The 23,172-nt window shown below is 44.6% G+C and overlaps 1 long non-coding RNA gene across 1 annotated transcript; it reads right to left on the reverse strand.

The window, feature by feature from the left end:
* Nucleotides 1–3,994: 3,994 nt before the first annotated feature.
* Nucleotides 3,995–11,334, reverse strand: LOC119086506. The gene is made up of 3 exons (XR_005089805.1): nucleotides 11,090–11,334; nucleotides 4,443–4,663; nucleotides 3,995–4,071 (listed from the first exon to the last, which is right to left on the reverse strand). It is a non-coding gene; the product is annotated as an uncharacterized LOC119086506 (long non-coding RNA).
* Between the last annotated feature and the right edge of the window lie 11,838 nt (nucleotides 11,335–23,172).

Here is a 23,172-nt window from a genome sequence, read left to right on the forward strand (position 1 = left end):
CCACCAGGAGGCTGGCTTAGTACATCCATCTAGAGAAGGTGAGCTGGCTAATCTTGATAGGTCTCTGCAGGGGGACAGTCTCTGGTTGCAGCCATCCGGGAGGAGGAAGCTGTGGTTGGTACTTCTGCACACACTGTCAACATCTGTACTGGCCCAGAAGATTCCCATGGGTTTGGGGCCCCGGGGTCCTTGACAGAGTAGTGCCCATATAATGAATATTCATTCATTTAGGACTCCACTTGTCTTCCATGGGTGGCACCACACCCGGCTTTTTTCCAGAAGTTCTGGGCTTCCAAACTCAGGGCCTCATGCTCGTACAGTAAGCACTTTTCCCAGGGAGCCATCTTCCCAGGCCCAGCCCTTAACCTATTAAGGTTCTCAGCTTCTGCCTCTCAGCCGGCCATACAGAAAATGACATTTTTCCCCCCAGTCACTGGCTTCTTGTCAGCAGTTTGGGGAGAATGTAGCTTTCCTACACCGTTGCGAGACTTTGGATTCAGTCCTGGGGAATGAAAGGAGGAAGACACAGGAGGAAACGTGAAATGAAAGATGAGGTGATCTACCAATAAAAGAATGGGGGTGGGGGTGGGGACAGAGGCGGGAGAAATATGAGAGTCTCTGAGCACCGTGAAACAGATTAAAGAGAAGAATTCTAGAAGAGTCGCAGGAGCAGCTAGTCTCTATTTCTTTTTATGCGGGGCGTCTCTGCAGATCGGGTTTCCTTTTCGTTGCTCCGGGCTACTCTGTTGCTTTTCTTCTTCGGTCTCCTTGTGCACATTAGACCAGATGGGACCTCAGGACTGGATCGCTGCAGCCTTCTAGGTCTGAGCCCATGGAGCAGCTGTCACCCAGGCTGCTGGAAACAGCAGTGCACAAAGGGGGTTCGCATCCTCGTGGCTGTGCATACAAAACTGGCGAGGCACACACTAAAGACAACCCCACAGTCAGAGCTACAAAATACTGGCTAAGGCCATAGCGCAGGAGGCATCCTGTCGTGCAAAGAGCTAGCCGGGGCGGTAGAGAGAGTGGCTTCTCAGCCACGCCAATTAAAGCGGCGGCTAGCATGAGCAATAAAAACCAGGGCTGGAGTGACAGCTCACTAAGTAAAGTTCTCCTCGTACAAGCGTGAGGACCTGAGTTCCTGTTGAAGAATCCAAGAGAAATAGGTGGGCGTGGCGGCGTAAGCGTGTGATCCTCATCCTGGGAGTCTCGGGTAGAGACAGGCAGTCACTCTAATCAGTGAGTGCCAGGCCGAGTGAGAGACCCAGTCTCAAAGGAAGGTGGAAAAGGACCTGAGGGACGACACTGAGGCTGACCTTTGACCTCCACAGGTATACACACACACACACACACACACACACACACACACACACACACACAGAGGAAATATCTTAGGGTTTTTATTGCTGTGAAGAGACACCATGACCACAGCAACTCTTATAAGGAAAATATTTAATTGAGGGGGCTCAGTCAATTTCAGAGGTTCTGTCCATGATCACCTTGACAGAGAGCAAGGGTGGTGTGCAGGCAGACGTGACGCTGGAGCAGCCGAGAGTCCTACATCTTGCAGGCAACAGGAAGGTGACTGATACACTGGGCAGTATCCCGAGCATAGGCAACCTCAGAGCCTACCCCCACCGTGACACACTTCCTCCAACAAGGCCACACCCACTGCCACAAAGCCACACCTCCTAATAACTCCACTCCCTATGAGCTTATGGGAGCCAATTACATTCAAACGACCACAATAAATAAAATAGAAATAAGCCGGGCGGTGGTGGCGCACGCCTTTAATCCCAGCACTCGGGAGGCAGAGCCAGGCGGATCTTTGTGAGTTCGAGGCCAGCCTGGGCTACCAAGTGAGTTCCAGGAAAGGTGCAAAGCTACACAGAGAAACCCTGTCTCAAAAAAAAAAATAGAAATAAAAACCAGAAAGTATGGGGGGCTGGAGAAATGGCTTAGAGGTTAAGAGAACCGACTGCTCTTCCAGAGGTCCTGAGTTCAATTCCCAGCACCCACATGGTGGCTCACAACCATCTGTAATAAGGTCTGGTGCCTCTTCTGGTCATACATGCTGTATACATAATAAATAAATAAATCTTTAAAGAAAAAAAAACTGTACTATGAACAAGACGAAATACAAATCTAACAGGTTTATTTAAAAGCATATGTTTTAAAAGTAGAAGCAAACAGATAAAAAGGTGTAACAGCTTGGCTTCTAAAGGGCTGAATGAAAGAAGCCATACCAGGAAATTCATATATATATATATATAATATATATATATATATATATATATATATACAGAAAGTACCAAAGACTGACGAAGTCTTAGGAAAGTTGAAATCCTCGTGGGAAACAATGACTCTTCAAAAAACTAAACCGTAGTTTTATTGGACAATCTCTCAATTCCACTTTAGGGTCTCAAAGAGATTATTTTTTTAAGTTTAAAACAAAATAAAAGAAGAAGAAAATTCTGGCACAGCCTGAAGCAAGGATGAACTTTGAGAACATTATGCTAATTGAGCCAGTCTCTACAAAGCAAATACTATATAATTCCACTTAGAGTGGGGTGCCGGGGCTGGGGGAGGGGAGGCGGGTAAAGACTTGAGGTTTAGTGTGTATAGAGTTTCAGTTCTAAAATATGAAAAGGATATTCTAGATCGGGTTGCACAATACTGTGAGCATACTTAATACTCCAAAACTAAACACTTAAACATGGTTAAGACAGTCTGTTGTGACACGTGTATTTTACCACAATTTAAATTGTGTTTAAAATGCAGATTAAAATAATCATGTCTGCTCTGGGGCTAGAAATCCTCCGTGTCTAATCATGTGTGTCTTAGCTGCATGAATCATGGGGGCAGGGTGTCGTTCAGATTTCAGAGTCCCAGCTGAAATAACGATTCACTCAACGTCAACCTGTGGGAACCGGGTCCGGGCTGACGTAGGTGTGTGGGGTTTGTTGTTGTTGTTGTGTTGTGTTGTTGTGTTGTTTTGCTGCAGGGTGATTACAAAGCATGGGAAGCTTGAGGGTCACGGCTGTCCGTGGAGTCAGCTTTTGTGAGTCAATTCTATCTCCCCTCACTCTATTTAGCAAAGACCTCGCTGGCCCAGAATAGGACTCTTGATCCGGGCGACACTTCAGATCGCCTGAGGCTCATTCCGTAACACCTGCGACCTGGAGCCGTCTTCTCCCATCCCTGAAAAGGTAATCTCATTGATCTGAAAGGCTCAGCCGAGAGCGAGTTTCAAGGATCCTCAAGCAGTGCTAATTGAAAACTACTAGCTGAGGTGTTGAAACGTTACCCGGGCCGTCTCCTCAGCCTACCCGTTCCCGCTTTGGCGGCGATCCACCCACACAGACTGTCCCCTCCCTGTCCTCTGCGCGTCCCTCATCCCACACTTGGTGGCTTTGATTATATAAGCACTGAAGGTGGCAGATGATACAGGGAACACTGTGCCATCTAATCAAATGGACCAGCAGGTATTAACCGCCGTCAGACATCTCGGATTGTATCCATCTTTTGTGTCAAGAAGCTTCGGGCACAGAAAATTCTGATCTTTGGCCTGGGCTACACAGTTTTCTTCAGCCTCACATGTCATTCGTTGCAAAAGAAGTCAAGGAAAAGGTGGTTGGGTTACACAGCTTCTCCTACTATGAAAGTGGCTGGGCAGCAGATTTACAGGGTATATATCCAATGGAACATCGCCTATATATGTGTTTATTAAATATATACGTTTGTTGCAAGCCTACTAAGTATTGGGCATAGACTAAGATGTGTGAATAAAATTAACAAGTCCGTCTAGAGACTGGTGGTTAAGAGCACTGGCTCCTCTTCCAGAGGACTCGGGTTCAATTCTCACCATCTCCATGGCCGCGCACAACCATCTGCAACTCATCCAGGGGATCTGACGCCCTCTTCTGGCCTTCTTGGGCACTGCACATATGTAGTATACAGAAATACACATAAAATAAAACAAAATTTTTTTTTTATTTTTTAGTCAGCAAGTAATTCCCCAGTTGTGGAAGCTGTCCTTTGCCAGAATATTGTCAAAATCCAAAGAATCTCCTATTTAAAAAAAAAAAAGGTTAAGATAATAAGTTTTATGTCATATAAGTTTTTTTCATTTTATTTTATTTTATTTTATTTTATTTTATTTTATTTTTTGATATTGCAAACCAAACCCAGGACCTCATGTATACTAGTTGATAAGTTCTGTATCACCAAGCCACACCTTAGCTGTATGGTACATACTTTAAACACAATTGAAATTACTTAAAAGAAAATAAAAGACTTAGCCAGGTGTATTAGCACACACCTATAATCCCAGCACCGGGGATGCTGAAGCAGGAAAATTATGGATTCAAGGTCAGCCTGGGCTGTTTTACAAACCACCACCCCCCAATCAATCAATCAAGTAAATAAAAATAGATTTGTACCTCAAATGCAAAATAAGAATAAAGAATTCATTTGCATTATTATCTGGGTAACCTTTGTGCCGTTCCAAGAAACAGTTTAGAGCATGTTTTCAACATTCTCTTGATTACAGTGAGAAAATTCCGGGAGCCACTGGAAGTTATCCCTCGGGCAGTTTCTCCAACTCTCTGCAATGTTAGACTTGAAAGTTTCTTCGACCTCTGGGGCATGGGGTCAGGTGGGCCTGAGGAGAAAACACACTTTGTGAACACTGATTGCTTCTTGTTCTCGATTGCTAATGTAATCTGTGTTGCAGATTGGCATTAACATAACATCCCCGGTAAGGCTGGGCAGACATGGGCTGAGCAGCAGTGTTGCGGGGGGGGGGGGGGGGGGGGGGGGGGGGGGGGGGGGGGGGGGGGGGGGGGGGGGGGGGGGGGTTGGTTGGTTGGTTTCGTTCTCAGGAAAGTTGCTTTAGGTGAACAGGGAAAAGCCTTGCACTTTCTTGCCAGGGTTCAAAGGGAGAACCACCCCACCCCCCTTTCCTTCTTCAAACAATAAGAAGTGAGTGTTCATAGGCTGCTCCACGGAGTCCCGCCCGAGTGCTGCTCTCCCAAGAACATTTAAAACAATTCTGTTGTCACCAGATTTATTTTTTTTTCCCCAGTTCCATTTGACCTTTCAGAGCAAAACTGTGAATAACAGAAGTAGTTGAGCCAATTACATCTAGAGTGTGCTATTTGTAAAGCACCTAAGCTGTGGCCTTTCTGGCAACGCCTGCTTGCACACACCTACACATAAGTACAAGTTTTCCGAGCACTAATTTTCCACTGATTGCGTGCTGGCCTCTCTCCGCTGTTACAATTCACCCAAAATCCGTGGCAGGCAGAGGGCTCCTGTCTTCGCTGGCTGACTTCAAACTTCTTGGAGCTCCTTGGTTATGAATTATTACCCTCCTTTAATATTGCTCGTTGATAAGGACTGACGATGGATAAGAAACTGATTCTCCAGCCAGTTCAGAGCCCAGACAGGTATGCGGCACATTCTGCATCTTGGGAGGAATTCCTGTAGAGCAGGTGGGCTACATGCATGAGTGGTAGCTACAAGCCTCAGCTTAGTATCTCAGACTCTTCAGTTCTCAGTCATCTACCCACAGAGAGGCTTCCCACACTGATGCCAGTGGGACCACTCACATGGAGCTTCCATCCTAATCTTCTGGAACCACCTTACACCCAGCCACCTTTATCTTCCACCCAGCAGAGAACACAATGTTTCCTGACCAAGATATTAGCTGTCACATTTATCCAAAAGAGAAATGAGAGCCTGACCTAAATACTTTATCAAACTTGTAATTTTTATGATGGTTAGAACAGGATGGATCTGTGGCTTTGACTCTTCTTTGTGAAGAAGCAAGAACATGGAATCTGTGCTGCCAACATTCTCTCTCTCTCTCTCTCTCTCTCTCTCTCTCTCTCTCCCTCTCTCTCTCTCTCTCTCTCTCCCTCTCTCCCTCTCCTCAGAAAAACCACTTTTTCCCCATGGAGTGAGTACATTGCTGTTGCCTTCCAATACCTCTGATGAAGCCTGTCTTCACTTTTTCCTGGTTCCAGATATTTTCATCACTGCTATTGTTCCTCTCCAGGTTAATTACACTGAATCGTGGTGATTTTCTTAAGTGTTCACTCAAGGATGGTTCAGATTTTAACTTGCAAGCACTTGAGATCAAGACACATGAATGGCATCCTAATGAAAGGTCACGGGAGCTAACATTGTACAACTGATTTTTTAAAATGTATTTTTCCCTAATTAAGATGTCTTCATTTTGCCTCTCTGAACATAAAAAAAAAAAAAAAAAGGTACTCGTTCGTTATTTTAAAATTCAGGCAGAATAGGGATATGGACATGAAAAAGTAAAGACTCTTTATAATCCCATCAACTTCTGAAATGTTTACCAATTGAAATGTAGTTGATATGCTGTAACATTCACTCTAAAAATAAATAGGTAGTCAGTTTAAGAGTTTGGGGTCTCTGTTGTTTTAGTAGATTCCAAAGGTTGTCCAATTATTACCAATATCTGTTTCTAGAACTTCTCTACGACACACAAAGAAACTCCTGTTCCTGGAGCAGTTCTGTCTCAAATACATACACACACACACACACACACACACACACACACACACACACTGAGAGAGAGAGAGAGAGAGAGAGAGAGAGAGAGAGAGAGAGAGAGAGAGAGAATAGGAGCATAAATAATTTGAGTGACATTCCCACCTCGGCTAACCTAATCTAGATAACTAGATAATCCTCCACAGAGACACCCAGAGATTTATTTCTGTGGTGATTATAAGTCCTGTCACATTGACAACCCAAACCACCATGGTGGTCTTTCTTAACGAAAGTCTTTCAACACAGTATCTCAATATTCAACTGTGCAGCATGTCATGGTACTTTCCTCCATTTTATACCTGGGCACTGCACTGTATGGCCATTCTGCATTATCTACCTATTTTTCTATTCTCCGCTGAACATTCGAAGCCCACATTCAAAGCACTGTAAGTAACGGTGATTTGAACACTCATACAGAAGGATTTGCGTGAATACGTTTCAATTCTCCGGACCCGCGTACTTTAGGGAGTAAGCTTCGGACCCTTTTTCTATGTGCCTCTTGATTGAGAGGTAAGTCTATTGTGACGTGTTATTTTTCCCCACTGCTTGCTCCCCTTTCCTACACAGAATTAGCAGAACCTCCAGTCACCCAATGGCTTGAGTGCCCTCTGTTGGAAGAATACATGCCCACCCCCAATGCAGCATGGCCAACATGTCACTGGCCTTGACTAGTGACCCAACAGAATGGATTCAAAGCACCATTGATATGGCACAGGTGGAGTTTTCCAAGGCCTTTCAAGCCCCTCTCGTTCTTTCCCTCTGCCATGGGTAGAAACTTCTTAAGGCTGTGCCCTAGAATAGGTGGAGACAGGAAGCTGAAATGCAGTTGTCTACAGCCATGTTGCCATATATGGTAGGGGCAAATTGCCATTCTAAGTACCAAGGTTTGGCTTTTATAATCATTCCTATGCCAAAGCCGACTAATGCACGAATAAGTCATTTATTATCTGCTTTTCCTACCCAAGAGGGCATAATCTTCACACTTATAACACTCATAAGCTCATAGTTGTTCCAGAAACTGAGGTCCAAACAGCTGAAGTGATTTGTTCTAGAGAAGATATATCATAAGAAAGGCAAAGCCAACTTTTGTTTATATTTAATTATGTGGGAGGGGGTGAGTGCCACAGCGCACATGCGAGGTAAAAGGACCACTTTCGTGAGTTGGTTCTCTTTCCAACTGTGGGTCCTGGGGATTGAACTCAGATATCATCAGCCTTGGCAGCAAGTGCCTTTACCCTCTGAGCCATCTTGCCAGCCCTCCAAGTTAATTTTTTTAATCTGCTTTTCCATCAAAGCAAAGGAAGAGGGACTCTTGAACATTTCAGTGGGATGCTTGCTAAGAGTCCATGCTGCGGGATGGGTCCTGGGCGGAAAATCCCGAACTCATTCTTGCTATATTGATGAGTCTGTGCTAATTGGAAAATTACAATAAGCCAAACTGTGGGCTCTGGTTTTCTCAAACAAACAACAAGTAAAAAAAATCTTTTAATGGGGAAAGGGAGATAATCATAAGACTGAATCCCTACTCCTTATTTCTGCAGCCATTGGGGCTGGGATCCGTACTAACAAATAGTTGGCTGCTTTCACGCCATTCTGCATGCCTTATGGAACTGCACTCTCCCTGCATGACTTAGCATAATTGCCTGCCTGTGCCCCAGAGGTTGCGTACCTGGCCTGCAAGGGACTCCAAGGTAGAAGAAATTACAGCTAAGCACCCACAATCCATCTGACTTAAGGTACTTTTCCCATATCTCTATCTTATCATAAATAAATAACAGTTTTATGTAACTAACCTTCAGAAACAAAGGACTTTGGTAGAGTGACGCTGTTGTTAAACAATAGCCAGCCACTTAACAAATCCCTGGGGTTAGGCCACTCTAGGCTCTGGGACTCCATGGCACTTGTAGGTGACAAATGGTTACTTGTGCCTCCAGAAACTTAGACCAGGAGGCAATTCAGGGAGAGTTTTCTTTTCAGATACTATTGTGAGCAGACAAAGCCCCACTAGAAATAATTGATTTGCATACTTCTATGCAGGTGAGAATAAGTAGATAGGAAGTTACTTTTGTCCATTGCTTTTGTCCCTCAGACTTGCGTGTACTTATACTCAGACATTTAGCATGTGGGTTTTTTTAATGAAATGTATTTATATTTTACGTATGTGAGTATCTTGCCTGAATATGTATGTGTGTGCATGGTGTGTGTGTGTGTGTGTGTGTGTGTGTGTGTGTGTGTGTGTGAGATGCTCATGGAAACCAGAAGAGGGCGCTGGATCTCCTGGAACCGGAGTTGCAGACAGTTGTGGATCATCGTGTCGGTGCTGGGAATAGAACTTAGATCCTCTACAAGCACAGCAGGCTCTCTTCACCACTGAGCCATCCCTGCAAGCCCCCCAGCATATGTAAAAAAGGCTACGTGTTTGCAAACCTTTTTCATCAAGTCAGTTGTATTTCTTTATGACTTCAGCCTTTATGAATCATTCTAGTATTAGATCATCTTTTTATCATTATTATTATTATTATTATTATTACTATTATTATTATTATTATTATTTCCAAGACAGGGTTTCTCTGTGGTGTTTTGGTGCCTGTCCTGGATCTCACTTTGGAGACCAGGCTGGCCTTGAACTCACAGAGATCCGCCTGGCTCTGCCTCCCAGTGCTGGGATTAAAGGAGTGTGCCACCACCACCCAGCTAGATCATCTTAAATAGACTCAATGTACAAGTGAAAATAAAAAGCTATTGAAGTAAAAAGGATGTTTCCCAGGTCACAAGACAAGGTGACTTAAGCTTCATGATCCTGGGTCCTCATCTGGGATTCTTTCCATCCCATGTCACTGTATTCAGCAACTGTAGAACCAAGATGAGGAGTGTGAAACGGACTCAAGACAGAAATGAGATGTCATTACTGAATCTTCTAGAAAGTTAACTGTCCAGAAAGAGTTCCCCAACAGTGAGCATGAGCCCTGAAAAAGACTAGGTACATGGATGTTTAGCTGGGCAGTGATGGCACTTGCCTTTAATCCCAGCACTCAGGAGGCAGAGGAAGGTAGATCTTTGTGAGTTCGAGGCCAGCCTGGTCTTCAGAGCAAGTTCCGGGACAGCTATGACTACACAGAGAAACCCTGTCTCAAAAAAAAAAAAAAGTTGAACAGAAACAGTCACAGCCTTAAATTTGGGGGCAGAATTACAGGCGAGTAAGCATCTAAATTCTTTGTATTGTTACTTTTCTGCTTCAAACAACAAGTTGGAGATTCCTGTACCTCAAGGAGAATAGGAAAGGGGCTGGGAGTGTAGTTCGGGTGGCAGAGTGCTTGTCTAGAATGCACAAAGCCCTGGACTCCGTCCTCAGCACTGCATAAACCCCTCCATGGCTGTGCATTCCTGCAATCCCTGCATCCAGGAGACTGCAGCAGCCAGATCAGAAGTTCAAGTTCATGCTTGGCAACATATCAGGCGGAAGGTCAGTTTTTGAGATCTCATCTGAAAGTCAAAAGGAGGGAGGGAGGGAAAGAAGGAAAGAGCGGGGAAGAAGAAGGAGGGAAGAGGCCGAGGAGGGGAAGGAAGAGGAGGAAGAAGAAGAGAAACACAGAAGCTATGGTTGAAAGAAAGGCGCGACTCCTCCCTGATTCCCCTGAGATGAATGGTTCTCCCCAGCCCACCCAGAGCCTCGGGTCTCAGTGGCTGGAGGGACACCCACATTCTCTGCCCAGCTGCCAGGCTTCACCAGGGTGCCCACATCAGGCCATGGCCCAGGTGTTCTCTGGAACTGTGAGAAAGGTCGGGGAAGCAAGAGTCTAGCAAAAGACTCCAGAGGGGGAAATGGAACCCAGCAGGGACCCTGAAATCATGTTCCGCTGCTGACTCCCATCCTGGTGGGAATTAGAAATGCCCTTCATGGAAGACCCTCCCAGGAGTTGGTCTATTTGTTCTTAAAACAGTCGGTTATTCTTAGGCACAAATGTTTCACAAGGTCCCCAAGATAAGGCAGATAAAAAGGTGAGACAGCCAGGCATAAGTGTAAGACCTGCTTGGGTGCAGGGGGGGGGGGGGGTGATATACATTGTTCTGAGGCCTCTGAGGTACAACAATCTGTGTCGTTTGCCTAGGGCTTTAGATAATCGCTGGGATGGGGGGGGGGCAGGAAGCCCAGAAAAAGCAGAGAGAAAAACAGATGCGGTAGGAATAAACCCACTAGAAAAATCTTTTCGCATGAGCAGGAAGAGGGAGGGAGGGCTACATAGATTATTCTTGGCACTTGAAATTTCTTTCCTTTTCTCCTTTCTCTCAACTCCCTCAAATGGCCTGTGCTCACTGGAAAAGAAAAGAAAAAAAAAAAAAACAAATTCAAAATGCCAAATAAATCTCCCCTCTCGCTGCAAAACTCCACGGGGCAGGCATTCTGTCACTGCTTGTTATGGAGTAATTTCTGTTTTCAAAATGTTATTTCCCACCCCACCCCCTTCTGGTCTCTTCAAACCCTAGTTGTTTTTTCAAGACTTACCTATCAGGTCAAGGAGAGTTCTGTCTGCACTTTCGACTGGAGCCTGGAAAGGGGGGGTTTAAATGGCGAGATCAAGGCTAGAGAGCCAGCTAGAGCAGCGTAAAAGCCCAGAGGCTAGCCTGCCACCCAGGGCTCTGCTTGCTCGTTATGGCACCGCTCTCAGAACCCCTTGCTGAGACTGGAGTTCTAACAGCTTTTATAGTCACTATTAAAAATATTAATGGCCCAAGGATCCAGAAGGCCAAGGAGAGTTTTCTTAAAATGCCTTCCCAGGATGGAGGCACCACTCTGTATGACGCATCATTAAATCCCACTGCCCACGGACCCAGCAGCAGCAGAGAGCGGTAGGTCCCTACTAGTGAAACAGAGTACAGAGAAGTCACCCTCAAGCCCGAGCGTTTACAGCCACACCTCCATTAACGAGGGGACCCATCACGGTAGCATCCTTGTCTGCATCCTTATTCCCAGATGTAGAAATCTTATCTGTGATCCTAAGACCTGTTTAAGGGCTGGCTCCTCCTCCTCCTAGGAGAAGCTTGGAGTTGCTCTATGTTCTCAAGTCTTTGTTTTGCTGTTGCGTGCCATGGGATCGTCTTTCAGAAACTTCCACTTCAAGTTTCTTCTTTCACATTAACCATGGGATCCCTGTGGCATTTCCCAAGGGCTGGGCTTGGAGATACCATCTGCTTTCAACCACAGAGGCTCTCCCCTAGGGAATCAGAGTAGAGCAGCACTTCCGGAATGCAACTGACCATGATCCCTGACCATGAGATGTTGCATGAACCCAAGGAGTCAGGGCACATAGTGAGTGACCCACTCCTGGCTCACTGTTGACAAGATCCATCAACACAATGACACTAAGTCGGGTTTAGGGCACAAATCATCCAAATCACAGATTGGAGCTATATGATTCATTGATATATCAGGAAATGCTAATTGTGATCATCCATCCAGAGATGTTTGATATCAAAGCAACCTGTCCTCTGAAGTTGATCCTTGGTGATGGATTCTTGAATCTTCTCTGGCAATTCCATGCAAAGAAAGAAACCGTATCCAGTTCCCCTGCCTATATATAAATGACCAGTCATAGACATCTCTTAGATGTTCCAGGTTGTTTATCTTAGAAAAGACAACAGCCACTGACCTTCAAGTATTTCATGGTACATTGACATCGTAAAATGTGGGATGAGTGTTCAAGAAGGAGGCAACTGATAAGTATTTTGAAACGCCAGTAGTAGGTTTCTCCACCGACGCAATAAACCAGATCAAGTAAAGGACCAGGTTTAATCTGAACATACCACTCCCAGATGACTTCAAGGGAAGGAAGGAGGAAAAATCACGAGGCAGATCTGTGGACTGGAGCTTAACTACCCTGTAGGCGCCATCTTGAGCAGCTCCGGGGGAGGAGTTACTGCTTGGGAGGCTTTCTGAGGAGCAGGGTTTGGGGTGGGGGTGGGGTGGGGTGGGGTGGGGTGGGGGTGCGCTGAAGTGGAGTTTCCAACAGAACAGCAACAATTTGTTACTCCCCTGCATTAGCTTTGCATCCTGTGGAAACCTGAAGACGCCAGGCAGTCAGATCCAACATCAGGAGGCTTTAGCTATGCCCTGTGTCCACTTACATACATTATCAGAAGTTCTGGCATACCTCTCCAAACAATGATATACGTATTAATAGCTACCTCTTGAGGACCTTTCCTATTTTTCTGCAATTTCTTACCTAAAATCTTCAATGCCTTAGGAACCAGCTTCCACTGAATTAATTCATTTGGATGTATTTTGTGCTAAGGATAGCACTTTCTCAAAATTTGTTTTAAGCATCATCTAAAATCAAATGTTGCCTGCCAGGAAACCTGGACTTTTACTTAACCCTGTCTTGTGATATTGTGGGATGTTGACAAACAGTGATTGACGATATGGTAGCTGCTTGGAAAGCAGCCTTCACTCAAAGTAGAGGCCTCTATATTAGTCATCTTGCGTTACTGTAACGAAAGACCTGAGGCAGCTGACTCATAAAGAGAAAAGATTCACTTTGACTTGTGGCTCTAGAGAACTGTGCTAGCTGGTTTTATATCAACGTTACATAGCTATTGTCATCTAGGAAAAGGGAACCTCTATGGAGAAATTGAGTAAATGCCTCCATAATAATCAAGTTGCTGGGCAGTGGTGGTGCACGCCTTTAATCCCAGCACTGGGGAGGCAGAGCCAGGCAGATCTCTGTGAGTTCAAGGCCAGCCTGGGCTTCATAATGAATTCCAGGAAAGGTGCAAAGCTACACAGAGAAACCCTGTCTCAAAATAATAATAATAATGATGATGATGATGATGATGATAATAATAATCAAGTTGCAGGCAAGGATACAGGGGTTTTTTCTTAATTAGTGATTGACGTGAATGGGCCCAGACATTGTAGGCGGGGGCCACCCCTAGGCTGGTCCTGGATTCTATAAGAAAGCAAACTGAGCAAGCCATGGAGAGCAAGCCAGTAAGTAACACCCCTCCATGGTCTCATCAGTACCTGCATCCTGCCCTGACTCCCTTCAGTGATGAACAGTGATGTGGGGGTGTAAGCCAAACAAACCCTTTCCTTCCCAGTTTGCTTTGGTCACGGTGTTTCATCACAACTGTAACCCTAACTACGATAAGGACCTAGTCCAAGATCAGGTGACCCTATGGATTTGTGCCTCTGGCAAAAATGCCAGCTCTTGACAGGAAAGCATTGCAGAGCAAAGGATTTATACCCTGAGCCAGGAAGTAGGAATATAGGGTACCACTGAGGTCCCACATTCCTCTCAAAAATCACAACTTCCAGCAACTTAAGCCTCTCTCATAAGGCTGCACTTCCTAACAATCCCCAACACCTTCTGGTTTTGACCCCTGGGGATCAAGCCTTTAGTTGTAGCCTTCTGGCATATCTACCCAACATAACTTCATGATACTCATTACTCATCTTAAATAATGACCAAGGCCTGTGATGATATTTTATTTGTGCTGAAATGTGGTGATATTTTATTTGTATGTTAATGAAGTTTGCCTGGAAATCAGAGGTCATAGCCAGTGTAAACAAAAGTCAGGCGGTGGTAGCGCATGCCCTTAATCCGGTCACATGGCAGGCAGAGTCTCTGTGTGTTCAAGGACACAGCCAAGCTGGTGACACATGCCTTTAATCCCAGTACCAACCATAGAGACCTGGAGGTCTGTATAGACAGGCAGTGACGAGGAAGTGATGTGGCTGGGCTTAGAGCCAATGAGAAGGCAGAACAGCAAGGCAATAAAGATGCAGGTTAAATAGGAAGCAGCCGGTTTGGTTCTCTTGGGAAGCGATGGCGATGTGGTGAGCTAAGGTTAGTTTGGTGGCTCTCACCATTGCTCTGATCTCTAAGGCTTGCACCCCTGTATTTGGCTCAGTGTTTCTTAGTTAATAAGACTGGTGAGAAATTTGCCTACAAAGTCCTCCGCTTTGTTAACAATAACAGCAAACCCAGAAGGTGCAACAGGCCATCTGCATTAAAAAAAAAAAAAAATGCTTGGCATGGTGGTGACAGAACCATAATCCCAGACTTGGGAAGCTGAGGCAGGAGGATTAAGAGTTTAAAGTCAGTTTAAGTTACATAGTGAAACCCTGTCTGGTAGACTGTTATGGGATATTTGCTCACACTGTGTGAAGATGTGTCTGTTCTACCTCACTTGCTTAAGGCACCTTCTGATTGGTTTAATAAAGAACTGAATGGCTGATAGCTAGGCAGGAGTAGATAGGCAGGTTTTCTGGTCAGAGATAGAAACTTCAGGAAGAATCTGGAGAGGGGGGATTCAACAGTGAGATGTAGAGAAAGTCAGACGTACTGTTCTGAGGAGAGGTAATGAGCCAGGAGACAGAGCATAGATTAATATAAACAGGTTAATTTAAGTTCTAAGAGCTATTTGGGAACAAGCCTAAGCTAAGGCCAAGCCTTCATAATTAATAAAAAAGTCTCCATGTCATTATTTGGGAGCTGGAAGTCCAAATAAAGTCCTATTATAAGATAGTCAGAGACAGAGAGAGAGAAAAAGGGGAGAGGAGGAGGGATTTAAAAGACATAAAATCATGATGACACATTGATACAATTATATACACATGTGAGATACATTGATACAATGATATACACATTGATATAATAATATACACATTGACACAATGATATACACATTGATACCATGATATACACATTGATACCATAATATACACATTGATATAATGCATGGAAAGGAATCTGCTTGTGATATCCTTCCACCCCCAAGCTTTTAGCCCTAGTCTAATCATGAAGAAACCTCAAAGAACTCCAATTGAGAGACTTCCTCAAAGCCTCCCACTAGTGCTCTTCCCAACCATCTGTCATGGAAGCCAGACTGAGCAGCTGTTAAAACCAGAAGAGTCCAAGGAATCACCATGACTACGTGCACCAAGGCCTCCTGGGGTGGATCTTTGAACAAAACAGAAACTGTTATGGGGTAAAATCTGAATAAAGCCCAGAGGTAGTTAATGTGGGCAATGTACCCATATTAACCTCACAATTTTGCCAAATATAGAGCGTTTGTGTAAGATGCTAATAGAGGGGAGATGGGGTGAAGAGAGCCATGAACTCTCTCTGTGTGCTTACAACTGCTCTGCAAGGCGACAATCATGCCAAAATAAACTTTGTTCTAAAAAGAGACACAGACTTAATAAACATGTCAACCAATCATGTTGTGGGCCATGACTTGACTCATGATCAAACAAACCATTGAGGCCAGACAATGGCGGCACAGGCCTGTAATCCTAGCACTCAGGAGGCAGCGGATGGAGAAATGGAAGGTCAAGGGATCCTTGAGGCCCAAACCAAAACAACACGCAAAAGAAAATATTTAAAATTTTTATTTGTGGAATAACTGAAATTTGAGTGTCGTGTGTTTGAGGGAATTGTTGATCACTTTTAAGTGTGCTGATCGCATTGTAGTACGCATCGTTTATGTTTTTGGTTTTCTTTATTTTTGTGTGTGGTTCTGGAACTCTAACCCAGGGCTAAGCAAGAACCCTACCACTGAACTACACCTCTAGCCCCCTGAAGGCATATTTTCTTAAAAGAAGTCTTAATTTTTTTAGAAATAAAAACTAAAAGATGTATGAATCAAATGGGTGATACAACGTCATGAAATTGTTTCAAAAGCAAGAGCAAGAAGCTGGTGGGAATGAGCCATAGGTTAACAAACCATGAAGAAATACTGAGAGGAAGTGATGGGGCAGGGAGTTCATTATTCTATTTTGCCCCCTTTTTTTGCATATGTTTTAACTTTTCCAGAATTAAAATAATTTTTGAAATCCAAAGTAGGGGGCTGAAGAGACACCTCTGTCAGGAAAGTACTTGCCTCACGATGATGAAGACCTGAGTTCAAGGTCTCCAGAACCTACATAAAAGCCAGGCGTAGTTGTAAGGGTCTGTAACGCCAGCATTAGACAGCAGAGGCACACAGGTGTTTGGAGCAAGCTCATTGACCAGCTGGCCTAGCGGAATCATTGAACCCTAGTGTCAATGAGAGAGACTCTGTCTCAAAACATAGGATGGAGTGGGGGTGGCCGCAAGGTGGCTGAGAAGGTAAGGGAGTTTTTGTGTATGCCTGATTGTAATACGAGTTGCTAAATGGTCTTATTAATAAAATAAATAAATAAATAAATAAATAAATAAATAAATAAATAAATAAAAAAAACAGAGCCAGATATTGGGGTAAAAGATGAAAGATCAGAGATGCAGAGCAGCCAGCCACTAGTTCTGACCCCTATGAAATCCTCTGCCGAACAAGAGCGAGTTCCTCTCTCCGCCCAGCTCTATCACTTCCTGTCTGTCTATACAGACCACTAGATCTCTATGGTTAACTAGTGGCTAGCTCCTCCAGCTGATTTTCAGGCAAGCTTTATTTGTTAGAGCACAAATAAAATTTCACCACACCTGATGAACTTTGTTCAGTCTCCAGATCGCATAAGGTACTAGGAGAGAACTGACTTCCAAGAGTTGCCCTCTGACCTCTACATTTACACCATGGCATAAGCATGCTCTCACACACACACACACACACACACACACACACACACACACACACACGCACACACGCACGCACGCACGCACGCACACGCACACGCACATGCACTAAGTTAAGTTACACAAATAAATAAATAAATAAAATTCAAAACAGAGAGTATGGTGGAACCAAGGAAGACAGCTGAAGTCAACTTCTGGCCTTATCTACTTCTGACCTCCACATGCACTCTGATCTACGTGACACTCATGAACAAGTAAGTATACCACAGACATACACAAATAATCCAAAGATGAAAACCCATGACCACTAGCACTTGATTGTAGCATGAATTGCTAGAAGGTCTTATTAATAAAATCAAACCCAGAGCCAGGTATTGGGTTAAAGATGGAAGATCAGAGAAACAGAACAAGCCACGGCCACCTCACCTTGCCAATTCTTCAGCTGATTCTGTTTTTCAGACTGGAAGCCTCTGAGTCCTCATCCAAATGGATCTCAGCTGAACTGCTGCTCGAAAGCCTGAAAGCATAACCAGGCTCTAGTTCCTGGTCCTCACGCCTTATACACCTTTCTGCTTCCTGCCATCACTTCCTGGGATTAAAGGCATGCATGAGTCACCATGTCTGGCTGTTTCCAGTGTGGCTTTGAACTCACAGAAATCCAGACAATCTCTGCCTTTGGAATACTAAGATTAAAGGTGTGTGTGCCACCATTTTCTGGCCTCTGTATCTAGTGACTGTTCTGTTCTCTGACTCCAGATATGTTTATTAAGGTGCACAATATATTGGGGAACACAATATCACCATACTTGATCATATAGCAGTCATTCTGACTGTTGCATTTTCACTGGCTTAGCGACTCCCTCATGACTTCATTGGGCCCCTACATCATTACACCTTCAGACCAGATTTGGGGGTCAGGGTCCTCTCTAACTCTATCTACTCACCTGAGCCTCTGGAACTTATCAGGAGTCTTGGGACATCATCATCCAGCTGGAAAACTTGAAGAGGGATTCCCTAATCTGTGAGGAAATGAGGTTCCTTGATATCGCCCCAAAGACAGCATCTTTAGATGCTCAGTCAACACCAGAAGCATGCAGGTCCCTGCCTCCTATCTCAGCAATGGTTAACTTTAAGTCTTTTTTGGCTCTTCTCAGGCTTAAAGTGAACTGGATCTGAAGGCAGACAAGCAGAGAAGAGGATGACGACAAGTCAGGGCTTAATTTTAATACCGACTCTTCTTCCCGGGTGCAGTAGTCTTATTAAGGGAACAGCAGGATGCTGACAGGAAACTGTTCGTAAGTAGAAATAACACTTATTATAACAAGTCGGAACAGCAGGCAGATACGTTTGTTTGTTTGTTAATTATATCTGGTTTTATTTTCTAATGAGTGCCGTAAGAAAGGGAGGGATCGTTCTGACAGCTGCTGGAAGCCGACTTTGAAATCCGCTCAGAAGGAGGGTACCTAGCAATAGGCACAGTATGGCCTAGAAAGCAAAAGGGGGTCCCCACCCCACCCCCTTGTAGATCAGATCAGTGAGGCTTAATGATATGTAATCCCATGAATAGGGATCTAAATCCCGTTTAAAATGATGCCTGTGTCGATAGAAAGTATTTCATTCACCACTGGGGAAGTTATTGGTGGAGGTGGACACAGAATGCGTTTGTAGTTGGCCCATATTTATGAAATATAGCAAAGTCTTTGTCATCAAAACAGATCCCCAGAAAGACAAAGTGTATTTGTTTTTAGAGGAAAGTACAGGCTGCATGCAGATTAACTAAATGCCTACATAGCCATAAATCAGAAAAGATAGTCAACTTTTTGAGATGGCATCTTATTGTGTTGTCCAACCTGGCTGGCCTTGAACTCAGGGACTCAGGGGATCTTTCAGCCTCTACCTCCTGAGTAGTTGATATAATGTCATTAAAAAGGAAAATGTCTATAAAATTCATAAGGACCTGAGAGTGTTCTTTCATTTTCTGGGCGTGACCCCACACACAGAGGACCCTCAGGAATGTTGTCAGGGACCTTGATGAGGGTTTATTCTGGTTCACAACTCAGTGATGAGAAGGCATGGTGGGAGGACCATTGGGCAGCCGGACATGATGCATCCATATTCAGAAAGCAAAGAGCAGTGAATGCAACTGCTTAGCTCTTGTTCTCTCTCTCTCTCTCTCTCTCTCTCTCTCTCTCTCTCTCTCTCTCTCTCTCTCTGTGTGTGTGTGTGTGTGTGTGTGTGTTTCAGTCCAAAACCCCAACCCATGGAAAGTTGACCCCCCATATTTAGGGCGGGTCTTCCCATCACTATTAAACAAACCAAGAATATGTCCAAATGTTTGCCTCCTAGGTAATTCTAGATTAACCATCATTCATAGATAGACAGACAGACAGATATAGATAAATGATGGATAGATGGTTAGATGTGAAGAGAGAGGAGAGTAAGATAATTTTAAAATTCTCTGAGCCTCTCTCTGTGCTGTGGGAGACTTTCCATTCTCCCACTCCTTCATGTTTTAAAACTGGCTGTGCTTGGTTTCAACAGAATCAAAGGTTTGTTTGAACTCTCATGAGCTCAAAAACCAGCCTGTGAGCTGGATGCGAGACTGGACCACATAAGCATGGAACTCCCGTGACAAAGTCTCCTCAAAGGGGGACGAGTCACTGCCACACACAGAAGTTAGCCCAGCATCTGCAGCTTTGGGGTGTTGGGCAGAGTAAAGGGATCTGAGGTCTTCCAGCCTCTGGGGATAAGGAAGGAAATAGAATTCTTTATTAAATTCTTAAGTCCATGGAATTCTGGCCAACAACAGACACGGTTAATTCAAGAGGGGATGAATTATGGTCGAGCAGAAGATTGGGAACCGATTTCCTAGGGGTTGAAGTAATGGAATTTTTTATTTGAGAAATTCTCAACCCTGGACGTTCTTCGACCTTCCTTATTAGCATCCACTGTATTCCGCAGCCCGTCCTGGGGCTACGCTGTAATTTGCAGGACTGCCTTTAGGAATTAGTGCATGATGAGATTTGGGAAATGAGGAAACTCTGTGTGAGGGAATCTGTCTTTTCTGTTTCTGAGAGCTAGGTAGAAAAATCCAGACAGCAAGCTGTTGGACCAAACTAGCTTTTTTTGCAGCAGCACCTTACAAAACCCCTCCTGGGGTTCTCAAGAAAATCCACGGAGGGGGTCACGGCGGTAGTCACAAGGGGCTGTATGCAACGGGTGAGCTCAGAAAAATGTCAAGACTGCCGTGGGAACGGAAGGACGTACTGAGGGAGCTGGAGAGATAGCTCGGCTGTTAAGAGCGCTTGCTCTTGAAAAGGACTGTGGTTCAGGTCCTAGCGCCCACACACTGGCTCACAGCCATCCATAACTCCAGTGCCTTGGAATCCCATGTCTTCTTCTGACCTTTAGAGACACTGGGGAGGGGGAAAGTCCAAGAGAAAGAAGGTGAGCTGAGAAAGGAGGCCAGGCAGGGGTCCAGGGACCTGACGTTTCAAGGGCTTCTCAAGAACCAGAGACAGCGGGAAAGCGGCAGCTCGCCTGGACACTACTTCCCGGCACCGAGGGCTGACTGCGTGGATGCGCCAACTCCTGGGGGAGTGCCTCACTCTGTTAGAGCCCCCAGAGTTAGGAGCATCCTGTTTTCCATCCATCCTGGTTGACTAATGTTTTTATTCTTACATCCTTCAAAACCAGAGACACGGTCTCACACACCACAAAAGCCAGACTTAGGAAAATTTAGGGGAATGGCCCACAGGAGCCACGGACCACTTGGTGTGCTAACTTAAAAATCAATTTTAAAAATGAACATCTACTTAAAGAGGAAGTCACAAATAGCACACACATGGTTCAATTAATGTCCTGGTAGCCCCATGTCCTGGTAGCCTTGATATCTTAAATGTGGAGTCTAAAAAATGGAACAGAAATTCCACAACAACATATTGACTTTAAGCCTTTGTTTAAAGTCTGCTGTCGCCATCTTGAAATTCTACTTTTCTTTCTTTTTCTATTTTTTTTGAGGGGTTTTCTTTTTCTATTTTTTTTTTTTTTGAGGGGTTAATGTGGTGTGAACACACATGCATATGTGTATATGTGTGCTAGGATGGACTCTTCTACTGAGCTATGCCCCAGTCCTCATCTTGATTTCATTTCAGGGGATACTGAGAAATGAATTGGGTTTAAGCACACTAAGCATGCACTCTGTGGGTTACACCTCCAGCCCCCGGGATTTGTTGGATTTTATTTTCATCATGTGAACGTGTACTGAGATGGGGTATGTGTACGTGAGTGCAGATACCAGAGTCGGCCTGAAGAAGGCTTCAGTCGGCTCTCCTGGAGCTGAAGCTTAAAGGAAGTTTCAAGCTGTTTAACAGGGCCCTGCTAGGAACTGAAGTCTGGTGCGCTGAAAGAACAGTCAATGCTCTTAACTGCTGAGCCATCTCTCCAGCCCTGGCCTTTGAAATTCTTAATAATGGAAGCACCATTTTCATTTTGCAGAGCCCCTCAAATTATGTAGCGACAATGTTAAGTGAAATGGAATATTAAGTGATCTGGATTGTATTCATTGATTTAGTTTATAATAAATCAATAAAATGTTTTTAGAACATCAGAGTGATGAGCTGGGCATGGGTGGTGCATGCTTTTAATCCCAGCACTTGGAGGTGGAGACAAGTTAAGGAGTCCATGGACATCCTTGGCTGCAGCATTGATTTGAGGCCAGCCTGGGCCATATAAGACCCCATCTCAAAAAAAAAAAAAAAAAAAAAAAAAAAAAGATGGAAAGACAAAAACTTTTTAGAATGAAAACATTCTTAAACATTTGTTTTAGTGTGTGTGTGTGTGTGTGTGTGTGTGTGTGTGTGTGTGTGTGTGTCCATCCAAGTGCAATGCCCAAAGGGGCCAGAAGATGGCACTAGATTCCTGGAGCTGGAATTGGAAGCAGTTATGCCCCAACATGGGTCCTGGAAACTGAACTCTGGTCCTCTGCAAGAGCTGTACATACTCTTAACTGCTGAGCCATCTCTCCAGAGCTAGGAAACAAAATTTAAAACAAACACTTTTTAGCCAATGGCAAGGTATGAGTGTGGACAAAAATGGTACTCCAATTAGTGGAGAAGGTTAGCCTAGCTCTACTTTATAGATTATCATAATAAGACTCTGAGATACAGGCAGGTGATGGTGGCACACACCTTTAATTCCGGCATTCTCTTCGGAGGTAGAGGCAGGCTAATCTCTTAGTTCGAGGCCAGCCTGGTCTACAGAGTGAGTTCCAGAACAGCCAGAACTGTTACACAGAGAAACCCTGTCTTGAAAAGCCAAAAAAAGCCGGGCGGTGGTGGCACACGCCTTTAATTCCAGCACTCGGGAGGCAGAGGCAGGCGGATCTCTGTGAGTTCAAGGCCAGCCTGGACTACAGAGCGAGATCCAGGAAAGGTGCAACGCTACACAGAGAAACCCTGTCTCGAAAAACCAGAGAGAGAGAGAGAGAGAGAGAGAGAGAGAGAGAGAGAGAGAGAGATTGTAAACACTAAAATGCGTACTAAGGAATGTTCTCGTGTGTACAGGTGCATGTGTGTGGGGGAGTGTACATGCATGCATTCATGCGGAAGCCAGTGGGTCCCTCAGCTATTCTCCAGAGCACGGTCACCTTGGTTTTTCAGATAGCTTCTCACTTTCCTCGAACTTTCCAAGTAGGCTAGGCTGTCTAGTCTGCAAGCTCCAGGGTCCACCTGTCCCCCAGAGCTGAGATTACAAACTGGTCCACCGTGGCCTGCTCTTCTTTTCTTTCTTTCTTTTTTTTTTCTTTTTTTTTTTTCATCTGGGTTCTAGGGTTCAAACTAAGGTCCTTGCACTTACAAGGCAAGTATTTTACCGAGAGAACTCCCACCCCAGTCCTACACAAAACTGTTTTAATCATCCGGCTCTTTCAGTGCTGGGGCTGATTTATTCTTAACCGTCATTCTCATTAAATAATTCAACATAAGTAAAGTGTGTGGCTGTTTATGGTGATCATAATTGTGTTAAGATCATAGTCATA

The sequence above is a fragment of the Peromyscus leucopus genome, chromosome 22 (assembly GCF_004664715.2).
Source record: "Peromyscus leucopus breed LL Stock chromosome 22, UCI_PerLeu_2.1, whole genome shotgun sequence".
In the NCBI taxonomy this organism is placed as follows: domain Eukaryota; kingdom Metazoa; phylum Chordata; class Mammalia; order Rodentia; family Cricetidae; genus Peromyscus; species Peromyscus leucopus.